This window comes from Micrasema longulum, unplaced genomic scaffold, assembly GCF_059751315.1.
Source record: "Micrasema longulum isolate JH-2025_06_02 unplaced genomic scaffold, ASM5975131v1 h1tg000444l, whole genome shotgun sequence".
Classification (NCBI taxonomy): Eukaryota; Metazoa; Arthropoda; class Insecta; order Trichoptera; family Brachycentridae; genus Micrasema; species Micrasema longulum.
Window position 1 is genome coordinate 313,159 of NW_028277643.1, and position 12,871 is coordinate 326,029.

The following is a 12,871-nucleotide window of genomic DNA, read 5'->3' on the forward strand; positions in this document are numbered from 1 at the left end:
CGATCGTTAACTTTTTGCATATTGGTAAATTTTGATGATGATTGGGTTGTGGTCCTGTGGCTAGTGTCTCGGACTCACGGACCAAAGGTCTGTGGTTCGAATCCCACTTTACCCCAACTTGATTCCATTTTCTAATAGTGAGTTATTTACAACTCGTTGAAAATGGCCCTCAAAATTAAATATTTGGGTAAATCATAAGAACGCAAATATTTCTTTTTCTTAAAAAAAAAAATAAAAAAAATAGTTTATACGCAGTTGGAAATGAAGCCATTTCAACCTAGGTAATAATAGTAAATGGCGAAGTGGACTAGTAATGTGATTGTAATTTTTATGTTGAAAACAACACTTAAGTAAGTAATTGTTCTGCTGTTATACTGCTGAACTATTAAATTTAAATTTTAACTTGCTTAGGAAATTGTCCAAGAATGTTTGCTACTGTTAAACGTAATTATGGTAATTTGTTTACCTGCACAGAATGCAGTTTACATTAGCCTTATACCTAGGTGGAATGGATTTAAATCAAGAAAACAATGAAAAATTTGAAATCATACTTCTCAAGAAAACTATAAATTATTACCTCTTAAAAACACCGTGTTACCATTAGTAAAAAACGGAATATTCTAAAGTTCATGGATTTGAAGAAAAAAAAAACATGGAGACATCATCATCATTCTCCTTTTCTGCACCGAATGGTGCATAAAACACTGTATTGGTACACTAATTAATGTATTTATTTTTATTTGGGAAAAAAAAACAGTTTTTACATACTTAGTAAACAGAAAATAAGAATATATACAAACGAAAATTGTGAAAAGAGTCAATATAAACTTTCCACGGTGGTATAAGCTATTGATTAAGTACATAGTCGGTATAAAAAAAGTAATTTAACAATTAAAAAATGTTAGGCACTTAAAAGTTGCAAATAAAAAGTTGGCGGCCTCCGTGGTGTAGTGGTCAAGACGCTTGACTCATACACGGAAGGTTCCGGGTTGGATTCCCGGTGAGAACACCAACTTGTGATTTGTCTCAAGCCTGGGTGATCTGTGATGTAATTAACAACTGTAATTAGGTCTCCTGGCCTGTTGTGCAAAAAAAAAAAATATATATATATATTTATGTTCAGTAATAAAAATAAAGTAAATAGAAACAAGATAAATTAAAATTTAAAGAGTATGAAAATAATAAAGTCATAAAAAAATGTAAAAGGTACAAAATATATTCATGAACATACAAGTACGTACATAATTACTGACATCGTATAACTAAACGGGTGTACTGTCTATAAGGAATCTTCTATATTTCATATGGGAGAGATGAAAAATGTCTGCGTGACCGGAGAGAACAGTATTATAGTAATGACATGCTCCAAAGAAAAAGTCGTTTTTCCTTGTGTTAGTCCTAGGTACTGGCAAATTAAATGTTGTATAGAATACTAATCAAAGCGTATCTTGATCGTTTTTGTTACATGAAGGTGTAGTGATCAATTTTACGCTTCAGGTACCATTCTAAGGTCTATAAAATATTATTGTGTAAAAATACCCTTTTAAATAATATTTCATATCAACCATGTCGGGAATCGAACCCGAGACCTCTTACATGGCAACCAAACTATTTCACTACGAAGCCGACCTGGAAATACTGTTTTAATATTTGAAAAATAGTAATGCGACACAATTAGTAAAAAAAAAATCCTTAAAATTTTTTCGCGATATGTGTTGACCCTTTTTACAAATTAGTCTGATTAATGTGTTTATGTACCTGTATAAAACGCACCTGTGCGATTACCCAAACGTCCGTTGTCTATTTTTAGACAATATAAATTACTTTTTAATTTTGGCGACAAAATTTAAATGAGTTGAATGTATGAATTCATACATTTTTTTTTTAATTTCCCTCGTTTAAATATGAATAAACTTATTAAGGCTTTTTAGGCTGTGCCCGTGTCAAGCTATAATAATTGACAATAATTTTTTTATCGTAAAATTAAAAGATTAATTTTTAATGACATGTGATGTAATAGAATAACATATTGTCTTTGATAATTATAATGTTTAACGTGTATAGCGTCAAATTCGTAATATATAATGCTTAAGGAAAATTTATTTTTTGCAGACTAAATTTAAACGACTTCGAGAATATATTAATTTATAGATTCCATCAATTATAATTTTTTTAGCAGCACGAAAACACTTCATCTGTATCTTAAAAAAGAAATTGTATGCATGTTATTTGTATTATTTTGGACAATTTATAAAGCGCCAATTTTGTTATATAACTTCTCAAGGACGCCTTACAAATTGATTAATAAATACTGATTTTAATTTGTGGAATAAATTAATTAATGGCGCATCCGAGATCTTAACTAACCTAGGTCTCGAGAAAGCGATCAACTCAGACTCAGAGGGCCGATCAAATTACAAGGCGAAGAGAACGGATCTTTTTATGCCCGCAGGGCCGATCAAATGAGGTCCGAAGTGCCGAATTTCTTAGCACGTAACAATCGCCAACAGCTGATCGCTATTATTTAAAATTATAGATTCTTTACATTTCGATGCTTATCGCTTAATAACCATACTTTTTGGGTAGATATTTAATATTTCTGTTAATTTTGAATTGTTTCGGTGGTATTTATTTGAGCGACGGATTTTAAAAAATAACATTTGAACAGCGAAAAATAAATTATGAGGCCCAAAAGAGCGATGTTTCCAGGTGCCACAGATCCTAATTAACCGAGGCTTGAACGGCCGATCAACTGAGGCCCGTAGGGCCGATGACTTTAGGCCCGGAGATCCGAATTTTCTAGCATGTAACAGCTGACGATAGCCGACTGTTGGCTGCTAGTAAATACCTAAATATTTTATTTGTGCAATATGAATGTGAGTGTGTGCGTTCACAAGAATAAATACATTTAGGTTTGTACAGTACGTTCGAATGTTTAATAATGCTATGTGACAGTGACAGAATATTTTCGAAAAAAATATAGCAGTTTTCTTATTTACAAAAACGAAATTTGTACGTTTTATTGGTTCAACAAAAGGCACAACTAACACATTAACATGGGGTTGTTAAACATTCTAATGCACTGTACTGGTTCTGATTGGTGTAAATATTCGCCTGTTGGTGTGCGCATTGCCACTATAATTTTTGTTGAACGTTTAAAATCATTCGTTTTGATGTCGTTATCACATACAACAAAAAACATCTACAGAGAAAAGGACATAAGCATTATAATGTATAGGTATCTTAGGGTTTGGACACATCAACACGGCGCATCCGTTCGACTGTTGATGTTTCTCAAAATATTTGTATTACGGTTCGTTTTCAAACTTGCAGATTTGAAAATAGGTGTCTCAGAAGAATCTTGGGTGTGCGGTGTTTTGATTTTGTGAGGAACGAAGTAATAAGAGAACGGACGCAGCAGACTCCGGTAACAACTATCCTGAAGCGGAGGCGTTATGGTTGGCTAGGTCATATTCTGCGGATGCCTCCAGAGAGCCTTAACCTCGCTTGCCTATTTTACGAGGCATCGCGTTCTCGACATCCTGGACGTGCACTGCTGACGAGAACTTCGGGACGAGAACCTGATTTGGGAAGAAAAAAAGGAGTTGGCAGCCAATAGAGATGCATGGAAACTCATTGTGGATACCATATGCTCCAACTAGGGAGCTGACATGGAATGATGATGATGATGAAAAAATGACATATTAACGTCATATATCTGGAAAAACGAAAGTAGAACATATTTTGGGAAACAAAATTGCGAATGGTAGATTGATATTGGAAGCAAGAAGATAAAAAATTTGTTTCAATTATTGTGACTTAATTTGTAGATAATCTGTTAATGTTATAAACACACCTATATGTTAAGTAAATACCTTTATATTTTATTTAAACCTATAAATTCTATTTACATTTTTAATTAATTTCACAATACGTACTTCTAGATATTTTAAAAAGATGTATCTGTTTACACATTTGCAAATACGTTCTTATTTTTTTTTTTGCCGCAACATATCGGTTCTTAGAGCAGGCATTGCTCATAATGCCCATATAGGAACCGATAAATCCGCTCAAGTATTCCGCTATAACGCACTGCTTCGCTTGTTTGACTTATCCTTAGTGCTTAAGTAGAATTATTGGTTTGTAATTTTGCATATGTGATTTTTCACATATTTAAATAAATAAACGAGGAAAGTACATTTAATTTCAATCTTTAATAGCCTCTGCTTTGTGTGCGAAACAATAAGTTTTCAAATAAATCATTCTTGTGTGTCTACTCTTACAAACCAATTTGTATATATACTTGGTTCACCGACAGGCATTTGTGTTGTTCTTCAATTTTTGCAAAAATACATTAACGTAACGTAGGCTTACTAAACGTTCGGACGCACTGTAGTTTTTTTCTCTACAGAACGATTCAATATGGCTGGTCTAGTTGTTAAATATTAAATTCGTTTATTTGCTTGCAAAAACAGTTGGTTCGTCACGTAATTCAATTTCATCTTCGATAATTTTATTCTGTTATCATTTCAATATTAATCCATGCATTTTTAGTCGGATTACTGCTTATCATTATGTTGATGCTTGATCAAATAAGAATGCTTCATTTGGCACAATAGCGAAATGTTATCAAAGGTAATTGGTAAAGGCACATAAATATTTTTATATGTAAGGATGTATCGGATTATCACGTTTTCGCATATAGGCTGTTCGCAAAACCGGTTAGTTATTGATTTTTTTTTTCTAGCAATACTTTAATAAAAAAGTATATTTTTTTATGTTTTTATTTTATTTTTTTGCCATTAATAAATAAAAAAAAATGTAATGACATACATACTGAATAATGCAAATTTACGGATAAGTATCACTCGTCTTTTATTTTTGTAAAAATATTTTTTTTTTCTTACAAACACTGTAGTGAGAATTATAAAATACAATAAAAAAATAATATAATGATGAACGCTACAGTGTATAAAATGGCCACCTAAACCAGTTAATGACAGATCATAAGGCCCGTTAATGTTTAGACTTCCATATTCTTTTTTCTAAAATACTCTCCATTTTTTAGTTGCCCATAATAAAATATATTAATTTAAAAATAACTCTGAAATTCTTTAAATATCTGCTTAGGTTTGTGTACCTGAATAACTTTTGTAATATTGACTTTTGAGCGGACTCAATATATTTGTTTATTAATTTTTAATAACGTATTTTCTAATACATTTTGATGATTTCAAAAATACGAATGTTTTCCTTTAAGTTTTTAATAATATTTATGTTGCATTTTAAATTTATACAATGAGTTTTGCGGAAATTTCCACATAGAAAACTTTTTAAAATATGATAAATATATTTTATAAGCATAACAATATATTAAAATGTAAAAATGAGTTGAACATTGTGTTTCAGGATCAGGCTGCGAAACTTCAGAGGAACATTCCTAATGGTAAACCTTAAATCTAAAAATAAATAGTTTTTTCGTTTCACACCACATTTTTTTAAGTTTTTTTTTTTTAATATTTGAAAATAAAGTAATTTTCAACTTCTTGGAATAACATCCCTTCCACAAACTCCTACCCCTCTTCTGCCCTGCCAGTTCTCTTGTCCGCGTCCAGTACGTATCGCTTTGTTGGTCAAATACGTTTTTCGACTTAACTTTTTTTTGCAATCGAGTTGAAAGGGTTCAAAAAAGGGATGCTAGTCCAAGAAATTTGAAATAAACCCTATTTTTGACTTCTCGAAAAAAAAAATTACTTCTTTTTAGATATGTCTCTGTAAAGAAAGGGAAAAGAGCTGACAAGCCGGTTTCGCTGTTTTTTATTTTTTTTAACTTGTATATTTCATTATACTAGTTTAGCAGTTGCCATGCCTAAACTTTTGCAATCATTCACAATAAATTCACACCTGGCAAGACTGCCAGAGAAAAAAACGAAAACGGTAAAACGCGCTGAGCGCTGACAGTCCACAGAACAATGATGACTTTACGGAAGCACTGCCATTTTGCTTACCATGCTACGGATAATCAATCAGCTTAAGGCTGCCATAAAATTTTTTAGGAACCGAAATAATGAGTTAAATAATTTTTGTATGGTAAATCTGATCTAGATCTGGCACGTTAACTAATTATGTTATTTTTTTTCCATAAGGGTTTGTTACCATTACTTAGGCCATGAACTTTCAATGCTATTTTTATAATAATGTATCAACCTTTATGATATTTATAGAACAAAACTCACCGTTATGGGGAAAAGTTCTCTTATCCTATAGGAAATACTTCCAATACTATATTTATCGGAACTTCCGTATATTTGATTATTAAAGGACGGACAGCTCGCATTGAAATCCATAATTCATGTGAAATCGGCAAATATGTATAGGAAATGGAATTTTCTATGTTGATCGATAAGTTGCCTTACATTCCTCCACAAGAAGATAGCAGCGCATGTCTTAATGAGAAGATGACAATTAAAATCAAACTTCACTACAGTTTACTTCTCGGACTTTTCGATTCATGTTTTTGAAGTTAATTGATGTATATAATTCTAGTCTCATCAGTTTTCTATTATAAAATATCATTTATTTCTCTAATTAATCATGATCGTTTGTTTAGGTAATCTAATGATTAATCATTGCAGGATAAATTGTATTAGTTTATTCAGATAAAAAATATGAGTATACAATATTCCTACTATAAGTAACTTTCATTTAATTTTATTTTATATTATGTGAATTAAGTACATACATTTATATCAAAGCTTCTTGTTGTGTTTGAATAAAAAAAGATAAACTCTGTGAACACTATTCCAGCGTTATTAATTTCAACTTTCACACTGTTCTCCTGGTTGAACCTATGAAAGATCCCATGATCTCTTCGACAATCGAATCTGGGTAAAAATGAATACACTCATCAAGTATGCTCGTCATACGATAAAATTTTTAACAAAATGGATGTTTTCAACGCATGAAAATACTGTTTTAAAAAATAAATCAAAATTACGATAGATACGTCACAAGAGCAAAATTTTCAGTTACTATTTTTTTAATCGTTTTATTTATACGTTTTAATTATATTATTATTAATTATAAAAATGTACGCCTATGTATGTGCATTTGTGTATGTGTTTGTATGTATGTGTGTGTGAGTATGTTAATATATATGTAAATATATAATTATATATATATATATATATATATATATATATTTATATTTATATATGGATATTTATATATGGATGTGTGTGTGCGTAATGTATGTATGTTGTATGTGCAGTTCTATTTTTACTTTCTATTTTTTCTTTTTCTCTTCTTTCCCTTTTTTCCCATCCCACTTTCTTTGGTTACATCCTGAGTGGGAGGCGTGGATGACTCCATAAGTCACCTCTTAATTTTTTTTTTAATTAACTGGAATCGGAGCAATCGTAAGATGACTTATCGTAGATTTTCACGCTCCTAGTTCAACGCATCACAATATCTATTTAAATTTTTAAAATCTATATATATATATTGTGTGTTAGCGTTCCAATTAGACAAAGTAACATTTACGAGAATATTTTCTCATTTTCAAATGCACTTTTAATTACTCGGCCAACGCGTCACGCCAGAAAGGTACACTTATTTTGTGATCAATCTATGGGTACTCGACGAGCCATTTTTCTTTTGTTGTGTTATTGAATGCTGTAGCGTTTTGTACCAACACTCGGTACAATATTAGTATGAATCGACCGGCATTCGGGTTACATGTATTTTATCAAAAGCGTTACATACATCATGCGATATTTTACCTTTATCGATACTTGACAATCGCACTCAAAAGATTATTTCGTAGATGTAATAACAATTAAGTGGATTTTGTGTTTGTGTGTTAATCATGTGTTTATAGTGGAAATAATAATAAGGTGAATTGTTTTACAGCAATATCATAAATTCCTAACATTTTGATTAACTTAAGTTCTAGGTAAAATAAAACTCAATTCAGAGAACCATTATCTCTAAATAATTTATCTAAATCATAACGATCATTTCCTTATATTTTTACATTGGTAAATAGTGCCTTGCATTGATATTCTGATGATTGAACAAGATGATCTGAAATCTCACGACTCAAGCGCCAGTCGAAATATCATGTAATATTGAAGTTAAAATAAGTTAATCAGCAGTAAAAATTGTCCACACCCAACAGTGCATAGGGCATCGCAATGTTATACTTAATAAAGGTGTCATCGATTATCAGTCCCACGCTTAAAATACCAGTCTAGAAACAATGAAGTATTGCAGTTTAAACAACTTTTTAAATCAACACTTCACGTCCACCTTGCCAGGAATCAAACACAGGACCTAAAAAATGGTAGTCGAACGCGCCAATCACTACGCAATGAGAAAGACTTACCTTCACTCGATTTTTCTATCCAGGGTTTTAACCTGAGAGAAATCATCGAGTCGAAAACACTCGCCCAGTATTCTTAATCCGTCCGGATTAGTAAAAAAATAACAAATCAAACAAACATTTTGCGTCGACCTGAGACCTGACTGAGAACCGAGCTCGGAATCTAAAACGCTGTGCCATAGACAAACGTACTCGGAATTCTAAAAGGCAAAGTTGTTTTCAATATACTATTTCCATTTTTAAAAGTTTTACCTCAGTCAAGAACACGCGAGGTTCTGTTTTTATTTCACACCTAAATAAAAAAAAATAGTTCCACGCAAATATGAAAAAGTAATAGTGTAATTTCAATTCAGACGCGCTAAAAATACCAGCGTTTGGTTAAAATTTACATGTTTTTTTTATTTGTTTGTTTTTGCATTACTATCAATTTTTAAAAAGCAAAAAAATACTATGTTAATTCTTGGTATTGTAATTTTTACCGTGCGACATCCGATAAATTTTTCATAGTGGTTTTACATACGCATATTTCGAATTACCGCACCATACTTGTATGAAATTTTTATTAGAAGGGCACTCGGCGGGCATGACGTGTAACGTCAAAAGTGAGGTGACGCCGACCGCGAGCCGTTTTGTATTTTCTCGTTTTTAAACCCAAAAATTACAAACGAAAAATATTTTTTTTTACATTAATAGTAATGTTTTTAGAATCGTTGAAATTCGCCACAAACATTTGACGTTTTCTCAATGTTATTTCCGATTTGCAAAAACACCGTATTGTAGGTAAAAGAAAAACACGACAACAAAGCAAAACGGAAATAAACGAATTTCAAATGTTTATTCTGATGTATCAACATTCCTCAGCGTTTCTTTTCAATTTTCAAATGAGTTGTTTTCTTATTATTTTTTGGAGACCGTGCTTATGTAACTATTACATTCGGTTTAAAGATTTTTAAAATCGTCGTTTTCATCTCACTTACTATGTGTTATTCGTCATAATAATAATAATAATAATAATAATAATGTTTGGATACTTTATACAGCGCCATTTTTGTAAAAATCACCTCAAGGGCGCTGTACAATAAATAAATATCCCAATACGTCTTGCAGCTACAGAGTGCATGGACGGTTGGGATTCTAGTTCCTCGTCTCCAATTATAATTTATATGAGCTGGATAACATAACGTTTTGCAGCTACAGAGCGCATGGACAATAAGAAATCTAGCCCCTATTTACATTTTAATTTTATTTTTTTTTATTTGACGATGAAGTTTAAAGTTTAAGTGATATTTTAAAAACGAAATAAAAAGCAAATTTATAAAATGAGAATTTAGATAGCAACAAGTCTTGCAGTTACTGACCGCATGAACGGTTGAAATTCTAGACCCCATTTACTAAATTTAGATGTATGATAGTTGATAACATTTACATAATATGATAGCTAACATCACAAAAAGTCTTGCAGCTTCAAAGCGCATCGACAAATGGAATTTCAACAACATAAGAATGATTTTAAAAAGTTAATAATAAAAAATAATTTTAAGAAACGCAATAATAATACATTGAGCAAAGAACTAGTAAGTATGGCAATTAAGTGAACATGCAACATCACAAAAAGTAAAATATAAAAAAAGTAAACAAAGATAGCATTCCTTAACTTATTATTAAGGTTAACAAGACAATGGACGCTTTACGTTGTTCTCTCCAGAGCAAGATAAAGGGCCCTTTCTCTACGTTTCCACTCCTTTTTATTCATCGCTTTTTTAATTCATGTTATATCGGCTATCGAGCCAATGTCATTAGCCAATATTCTCGTGGCCTTCTAATTTCTACTTCATTATTCTGGGTTACCACCTGTCATCATTTTGTCTCGCCAACTGTCGTGCTTGCTGAAATTTTAATTTAATTATTTGATTCATGATATCTACGAAATTTGTCAATTTCTTATTCTAGACATACACTGAGCATTTGTCTTTCCATGGATCGTTAAGTGCATTTAAGTTTTTGTCTGCTTTACATGTGTTAAAAAATCGACACAGTACTTTCGAATGTTTTTTTACTCTATGTTAATTTGTAAATGCCTGTCGGTCAACCAAGTAAACACACACATTTCAAAAGTAGACAGCAATATTTCATTTAAAAACATTCTGACAACATTATGTTTTTTAAACATTCAAACGCACTGCAAAACATTCAACATTTCTCGATATTTGCGTTCAATTTTCAAATACGTCATCTTTGTCTAACTTTCTTATGAGTATGTTAAGACTTTAAAATAGCCGGCACCGACAATTCTAATTTAAATCGTCAATTTACGCCTTTTTTCTGACAAGTGGCCGAATCGGGCAATCTTGGGATCACGTTTGTTCGGTTGAATAAACAGTACCCTACCCTTTTATCCCTGCTTGTTCGTTTTCTAACCCTCACTTGACCCAATTTGTCCGCCCACTGTCCTGACAAGGTTAAGCGTCCCTTACTTTACATACATCACCAACTTGAAACTGACAAGTTATGTCAAAAAGGGCACAAAAATGTATGTTCCCACGCACGTCATCCCCGTTACGGACAATCGTGATAATGTTTCATGTAATTTGAAATACCCCCCGGTGTAATAAATGGTATGACACTGCTTGTTTCGTCTACGAAAATTCGAAAAGTAATTTCTAGTAAGTTCTAAATATCAATTGAACAAATTTATGCAGAAAACATTCAGCCATAAAAAAGTGAAACTTAGATAATAGCACCTTTGTGAAAAGAGTAAATACCTCATTAAATTTACAAAACAGTTGGAATGTTTTTGACTTTGACAAATAAAAAACTATGAATGCATTGTTTTTTTTTATAAAACAAACAAGAATCTGATTAAACATTTGACCAGTTTGAATGGTTTTTTAAGCATCGTAAGATTTTTCTAGTCTTGTGAGTGTTTTCTGCAAATAGAGAAATGCCGGTTTTGTGATCGACACAATTTTAGAAGGTGATTTTTACATTTTTTTTTGTATGAAAGCGGTCTGGCTGTTTTTAGCAAAACTGATCTTACTGCACACGATAACACTAACTAACTAACTAACTAACCATCACGCCGTTTCCCCGGAGGGGTAGGCAGAGAGGATAGAACGCCACACCACTCTGTCCTGGCACACTTCCTTTGCTTCCTTCACATTCATACATCTTCTCATGCACGCACGTCGATTATTCCGACTTTTCACATGACCACTTTCAAGAATTTGTTGTACTTGATCATGCCATGTCTTTCTCGGCCTTCCTCGACTTCTACAACCAGACACATTCACATCATAAATCTTTTTAGCCGTTCTTTCATCATTCATTCGCTCCACATGACCGAACCATCGCAAAAGACTTTTCTTAATTTTGTCGATAATGCTTAACTCAGCCTTGCATTCTGCTCTAATTTCGACATTAGGGCATCTATCATACATTGTTTTTCCGCACATTCGCCTGAGGGATCGCATTTCAACAGCATTCAGTCTACTTTCGTCCCTTTTTTTCCAACTCCATGCTTCGCTTCCATACATTAGGGTTGGTACCAGAACTCCATTATGAACTGCGATAACACAAATATCTATTTTTTTCAATCCTGTACTGGCAACTTTCTGAATAATGACATTCATTTTTTTTTGTTTTTAGAAACATCATAAAATTTAAATTGATAAAATATTTCAAATTATGTAAAAGAGCAGAGTATGATCGAAAAGACAGATCACCTCTACAGGAAACTGTGTTTTAGTATTTCCTTGTGTAAGCATGTCATTTGGCCAACTTCGTCGAGTGATCCCGATCCACTACTTGCTTCTTGGTTCTGGGTTCAAATGATACGCGACGAAAATTACTTATATGAGATTTACTTTTCACCGAGTTTACAATACTAAAAATAATAATAATAAAAAACTTTAGCGATTTAACGGCACGTATTCGGCGGGGAAAATGGAGCGATATTTTTTGTGTTGTTAGTTTATGGCGTTTGGACAACGCTCTCTATTTGCCGATCCAACGTTGCGTTGGATGTTCAAGCAACTTTGGACTGCATTGCAAATTAAATTAATTTAAAGGTGTACGAAAATTCCTGTAGCATAAAAACCAGTACGCAATTAAAACGCATAAACCATTTACCTACCAATACGTCCAATACGCATAAGCTGATTGGGTTTGTATATGGAGACTGCATTTATAAAAAAATATTTTGTATGGGAAAAATATTTTAAACAACTTTTTTGAGTTACACAAAACTGTTAGAGCTACCGTTGTATTTGGCTAGTTGAAATTAAAAAATAACCGAATTCCGTTTTTCGTTTATATTGCGAGAGATTACTAAAATTTTTTTGCAGACTGAAAAAATGCGTATTTTTTAGCAATCAATTTGCTTTTGATTAAATAAAATAATAAACTATAAAAATATCAAAAGTAATAAGAAAAACATTTTAGTAACCTTAAAAATATTTTGATACTTACATATCAATAGAACTATTAATA

General features: G+C 32.0%; 1 protein-coding gene across 5 annotated transcripts in view; it reads left to right on the forward strand.

Moving 5' to 3' along the window:
- The first annotated feature begins 7,709 nt into the window (after positions 1–7,709).
- The window catches only part of LOC148281517 (UNC93-like protein), a 96,329-nt gene continuing 91,167 nt past the window's right edge, over positions 7,710–12,871 (forward strand). For 3 of the 5 annotated variants that reach the window (XM_088226589.1, XM_088226595.1, XM_088226592.1), the window contains exon 1: positions 7,710–7,895. The gene's annotated coding sequence lies outside the window, so the exon portion shown is untranslated. Of the gene's footprint in view, positions 7,955–12,871 lie in introns of all 5 variants that reach the window. The other 2 variants (XM_088226597.1, XM_088226596.1) reach the window with 2 other exon arrangements.